We start from the raw sequence: 6765 nt of genomic DNA, 5'->3' as shown, positions 1-6765 counted from the left end.
GCCGTCTATGATTGAAGTCCATTCAAGAGTTCTGGGAAAGACGTTTATGTGTAGCGTACTGAGTCCTGGTTGGTTACTGTTTCACTGAGGTTGCTCAGTCTGGTGATCAGCTCCTTGATCTTCGCATGCAGTTGGGCTACCTTCTCACCTTTTTCCAGATGAATGTTCGTTAACTTGTTCTGAAGAATGTCCCATCGTGCGAGCTTCACTTTGGATGTTCCTTCATGGAGTTCCAGGAACTTCTCCCAGAGGTCTTTTGCCGATGTGTAGCTTCAGATGTGATTTACTTCTTGAGGTGGTAATACACTTAATAAGTGATATTCCGGTCTACTGTTGGCTACGAAATCAATTTGCTCCTTCTTCGTCCAGAGATATTCTTCTTTTTCTATATCTTGCTGATCTTTGGGAACTACAAAATCATACTTGATTATTAAAATAATTTCAAAGTTAGTTTTAGGAATATCTCTATTTGGCATTTTCAGTGCGTGAATTCCTCCTCGAACTTTGGTGGGATGAGACTTGGTCTGGCCATTGGTTTCTTTGCTTCAGTCAACAGTTAGTCCTTTTGAAGCATCCTTGCTCTAATACCACTTGTAGGTCCCTTGGCGACCAGGTAGAGGGGGTGAATAACCTGAAATAAAAATAAAACCTTTTTTGTCATTTCAAGCTAAATTAAGAAACACTTGCATAAAAAGAAACTTAATTAAAGAAAGAAAGAGGCAGATCGTCTACTTGGTTACAATCTAGGTGGTTATTAATCCAAGGTAAGTAAAGCTCACTAAAAGTCTCCTTCAGGCGAAGAAGCCTCTTACAGCAGTTGAAACACTCAATTACAAAGCTAAACAGAAATAGAATTGATTACAAGTGTTATTTTTTAGCTTCTAGGATTAGGGTTGTATTTATAGCCCTGATCGGGGCCCTTGGAAGGGTTCTAGGCGCCTGGACATGGATAGAATTGTTGGTGCAGCAGGGACCGGCAAGAGGGGGTGAATTGCCTGTAATAAAAAATTATACCCTACTCAAACTTTCAACTCTAAAATAAAGCAACACTAATAATTAAAGTAATTAACAGAAAAAAAAAGAGACGACTCAGCTATTTGACTTGGTTACAACCGAAACGGTTGTTAATCCAAGGCAGTGGAAAGGCGCACTAAGAGAGTCTTCTTCTTTAAAGGCGGAGAAGCTTTTTACACTTTAAGAGCACAGAGGTTGCTTAGAAAAGAATTACAGAGTTGATAATTTCCGTTGTCCTGTTCGAGACCCCTTTATATAGGGGTTCCAAGACTCATCCAGAGCCCTTGATCTTCGGGATCAGGGTTTGACTTCGAGAGGGGGATCGGTCGATCGATCCCCAGGTTCGGTCGACCAAACCTGTGTACTTTCCCAGCTTCCCATCTGAATGCAGGCTCTGTGGATCGAGCTTAGATTCGGTCGATCGATCCTTGTATTCGGTCGACTGATCAGCCAACGGTCTCTGCTCGATCTGACCCGATCAAATCGCTTCGACCAAGTCTCTGATTATCTTCGGTTCGGTCGACCGATCATAGGGTTCGGTTGACCGATCAGCCATTGGTTGTTGACGTGGATGATGATGTGTATCCAACGGCTGGCTTCTGATGAAAAGGGTTCGGTCGACCGAACACTTGTCAAGTCAACTTCCCGGTTGACTTGCTCTGGTTCGGCTTGCTTGGGTGATTTCGGCCATCCAGAATATGGCTCACCCGAACCCAGTTCTCGGCCTTCTCCTCGAGCAGTCTTCCGTCTCGGCTTTACGTCCCTCGAACGCCACGTACGTTCTTTACGCCCACCGGTGTACTCTTCCGCAGCTCTATCGTCCTTCGGACGCACCGAGCCTGTCGGCTCCTTTCCCGTGTCGTCCTTCTCGCTAGCTGCGTCTTCCTCTCGACTTCCTGTGCTCCTAAATTTCTGCACACTTAGACATAGGGATCAGACAAACAGGACCTAACCTAAACTTGGTTGATCACATCAAAACAACCACGGAGTCCAATAATCTTCCCCTTTTTGATGTGCATCAACCCAAGTCTAAGTTAGGGTAAAGACAAACAAATAGTAATTTTAAGAAAATTACTAAACTAACATTTTAAGCACAAAAATAATAAAACTTGCAACATAAGTTAAAAGGGAAAGAACTATTAAAAATTTAATTTTTCCTAACTCCCTCTAACCTTGTTACTAAACTCTCCCCCTTTGATCACAACAAAAATGGAGTAAAAATAATTTTCTAAGTCATTTTGAATAATTTGCAAAGTAAAAATTTAATATTATTTAAAAAAAACTTAGCTTAGATAATTTTAACAAATCTAATTTCACCCCAAGTTTATGTAAAAAAAATGAGAATTTTTCTACGTAAAAAATTTCAGGAAACAAAAAAATAATTTTCGAAGGATTTCTAAGGAAATTTTTTAAAACTTTTCAAAGCATTATTTAATTCTAATTTTAATGCTTTTATTAGAAAGTTAATTAAATATTTTATTTCGATATTTCAGCTTCTAGGTTGTGGCGAGGCACTAGGCCTTCTTGGTTATTGGAGCAACAACCACTTCCTTAGACAAAGCTTCCATATAGAAAACTCATTGTTTAATTTTCTTACTGTAAGCTTTTAACTAAAAGAGAAATTTAAACTAGCAAAGATTTTGGAACCCAGTAAAGGTTCCTTCCTACAAGGTTGGCCAAAAACTTAGGGGGTACATATCCTTTAGGTATTCTTCTAAGTTAACCCTGATGTTTTCTTATATACCAGTTTAATTTTCCATAAACATTAATTTTTGATTTTTGAAAAGCATTAGTTTTTAAACATGCATTTTCAGTTTTCAGTTTTCAATTTCCAAATCTAATTTCTCATTTTCTAAATTTAAATTTTCTAACATTGTTTTTAAATTGGCAATTTCTTTTTCTGATTTGACTAAGTCTTTAGTAAGTGCTTTGATAAACTTAAAAGACTGAGAGGAAGTGAGATCACGTACCTTACTTACCTCACTTGGTGATGCTCCCCCTTCATCGTAGCTCTCTTCTTCTGATTCTCCCCCTTGATCAATGCTCATCTCTGAGTCCGAGTCATCTTTGAAGAGATGGTTGGCCACCAGTGCTAGTCCCGAGAAGGCTTCGGCTTCTAACTCGGAGGATGAAGAATCATCTCATGTAGCCTTTAGGCTCTTGCGTGTAGAGGACGTCGGATTTTGAGGCTTCTCTTTGTTCTTTTTCTTTAGTTTGGGGCAGTCATCCTTGATGTGTCATTCCTCGTTGCAGTTGTAGCATCGGACCGTCCTTCTATTGCGTTGATGCTTCCTCGACTGCGATTTAAATTTATTAGTTTTAACAAATTTATTTAGCTTTCTTACCAATAACGCTGCTTCATTTTCATCGATTGATGCTTCGGAGTCGAGATCGCCCTTTTCGGCTTGTAGGGCAATGTTGAGGTTCGACTTCTCTACTGGTTTCTTTGCAAGTCGAGACTCGTGAAGTTCAAAGGTAGAAAATAAGTTTTCTAAACTACTTACCTCGAAGTCCTTAGAGATGTAGTATGCATCTACTAAGGACGCCCAATCTGGAGTTCTGGGGAAGACGTTGAGCGTATATCGGATGGAATCCCGGTTCGTTACTTCTTCTCCAAGGTTGCTTAGTTGAGTTATTAGCTCCTTAATCCTTGCTTGGAGTTGCGCTACCTTCTCGCCATTGTTCATCCGGAGGTTCATTAGTTGCGTCCGAAGGATGTCGCGCCTCGCTAGCTTTGCTTCTGAGGTACCTTCGTGGAGCTCTAGGAATTTCTCCTAGAGGTCTTTTGCGGAGTCGTAGCTTCTGATCCGACTTACCTCTTGGGGTGGAAGAACGCTAAGCAAGTGGAACTCAGCTTTTCCGTTAGCCATGAAATCAGCCTGTTCCTTTTTCGTCCATTGGTTTTCTTCTTTGTCTTTTGGCGCTGCAAAACCATATTTCATTGTAATAAGAATGTCAAAATCTGTTTTAAAGAATACCTCCATTTTTTGCTTCCATGTAGCGAAATCTCCGTCGAACTTCGGGGGATGAATATTCGCGCTGACCATTGTCCTGATCTTTATGCTTCAGATGGCGGTTAGTCCTTCTGAGGTTGTTGGGCTCTGATACCACTTGTTGGTGCAGCGGGGACCGGCAAGAGGGGGATGAATTGCCTGCAATAAAAAATTATACCCTCCTCAAACTTTCAACTCTAAAATAAAGCAACACTAATAATTAAAGTAATTAACATAAAAGAAAAAAGAGACGACTCAGCTATTTGACTTGGTTACAACCGAAACGGTTGTTAATCTAAAGCGGTGGAAAGACGCACTAAAAGAGCCTCCTTCTTTGAAGGCGGAGAAGCCTTTTACACTTTAAGAGTACAAAGGTTGCTTAGAAAAGAATTACAGAGTTGATAATTTCCGTTGTCCTGTTCGAGACCCCTTTATATAGGGGTTCCAAGACTCATCCAGAGCCCTCGATCTTCGAGATCAGGGTTTGACTTCGAGAGGGGGATCGGTCGACCGAACCTGAGTATTTTCCCAGCTTCCCGTCTGGATGCAGGTTCTATGGATCGAGCTTAGGTTCGGTCAACCGATCCTTGTATTCGATTGACCGATCAGCCAATGGTCTCTGCTCGATCTGACCCGATCAAATCGCTTCGACCAAATCTCTGATTATCTTCGGTTTGGTCGACCGATCAGCCATTGGTTGCTGACGTGGCTGCTGACATGTCTCCAATGGATGGCTTCTGATGAAAAGGGGTTCGGTCAACCGATCAGAGGGTTCGGTCGACCGAACACTTGTCAAGTCAACTTCTCGGTTGACTTGCTCTGGTTCGGCTTGCTTGGGTGATTTCGGCCATCCGGAATAGGGCTCACCCGAACCCAATTCCTGGCCTTCTCCTCGAGCAGTCTTCCATCCCGGCTTTACGTCCCTCGAACGTCGTGCACATTCTTCACGCCCATCGATGTACTCTTCCACAGCTCTCTCGTCCTTCGGACGCACCGAGCCCGTCGGCTCCCTTCTTGTGTCGTCCTTCTCGCTAGCTGCGTCTTCCGCTCGACTTCCTATGCTCTTAAGTTCCTGCACACTTAGACACAGGGATCAGACAAACAGGACCTAACCTAAACTTGGTTGATCACATCAAAATAACCACGGGGTCCAACAAGAATTTTATCCAAGTCGCAACAAATCGTGCCACGTCGCATTGTGATAATTTTTATGTTTCGAGAGCCCAGACCCAAAAAGTCAGCCTCTTGTTGACTTTTTGGTCTAGGTCTTCCGCTCCAGTTCCGCTCGCTTGGGTTCGAGTCTTCTACTCCGGCTCTGCTTACTTGGGTGATTTCGGCCATCCGGAATAAGGCTCATCCGAACCCATTTTTCGACCTTCGAGCAGTCTTCCGCTCTGCTTCTCGTCCCTTGAAAACTTTGTGCGCCTCCTTCTCGTTCGCCAGCGTACTCTTCTGCAGCGTCTCGTCCCTCAGACACACCGAGTCTGTCGACTCATTCTGTGTCATCTTTCTTGCTAGCTGCGTCTTTCGCTCGACTTCCTGTACTTCTAAGTTCTTGCACACTTAGACACAGGGCATCAAAACATAACAGGACCTAACTCTAACTTGGTTGATCACATCAAAACTTCTACGAGGTACTTACAATGATTTTCTGAATAGCCTTAGTAAAAGGGACGAGTAGGCGGGAATTGGACTTGGGTCTAGTCAGTCGGTTACACCTCCTTTGACTAGACTTGAAGGGAAGGCTAGTGATACGAGTTGTAACAAGCGGATCCAGGAGATGACGTGGCAGTCAAGGTCAAGGTGACATAGTGGTTAAAGTAAAAAAAAAGTACTCCCCACCTAGCTTGATCATTCACCCAACGCTAAGACTCTCAGGCTCAGCCTGACCGGGTTACAAGCCATTTAGGAGAAGGTCGACCACCCCCTAAGCTAATCAAACAAAAGGGGTTTAGTGCTTTACTCTTGAACTGAAAAGGTAACATATCCGACCGAGTTTAAAGACGTCTGGCCTTATAGGCCGGCCGGGATGTCCACCTTGCAATCGATTGACCATAAGTCCAGTCGAGGGAAAGGTCGAGCTCCCTACTCTGCACGAGCCTCTGTACCTACGCTCGGTTAACCCGATTACTGATCAACCCTATGGGTATCTATTCAATAATAGATCTGGATGAGTTTATATGGCTCCATACCTGCCTCTTATATGCATAAGTATAAGACAACTTTCTCTTTAGATCCGATCAGAATTCCAAGTGTGCTTTACCTATAAATTATTATACGTCCGACCGAGCCTAAGGTATTTTGGCTCAAAATATCAACCAAACCTCTCAAAACAAAGCTTCACTTCTCCAAAAGCCCATTGTACTCTCAGTCGAACGAAAGACATACCGGGTCTAAGGCGCTTAGTTTTATATTGTTGCCCGAATAGATTTCTAGCACGCACAGGTTATCAGATGGATGGACTGAACGCACAAGTTATCATACTATTGTTCAAACGGACTCTCAATATGCCCAAGACATTATATTATTTCTCGAAAGAGTTTCTAAATAGTCTTCGATACATAACTAAGTAGCTTGATATGAGGACAGGCCTAAAGACGGTCAGCCTTATAGGGCGGCCGGTGTACTCAGCCAACAGTATGAGTAGAGAATCATAATAACCTGTCGGAATAACAACTATGTGTCAAAGAATATTCTTTTGAAACCTTCTTCAAGGACCATCGTGTCTCCCACCAACAGACCATTTATAACAGCATAT

Source organism: Zingiber officinale, chromosome 6A, assembly GCF_018446385.1.
Source record: "Zingiber officinale cultivar Zhangliang chromosome 6A, Zo_v1.1, whole genome shotgun sequence".
NCBI lineage: Eukaryota > Viridiplantae > Streptophyta > Magnoliopsida > Zingiberales > Zingiberaceae > Zingiber > Zingiber officinale.
Note: the sequence above shows the minus strand (reverse complement) of the source record.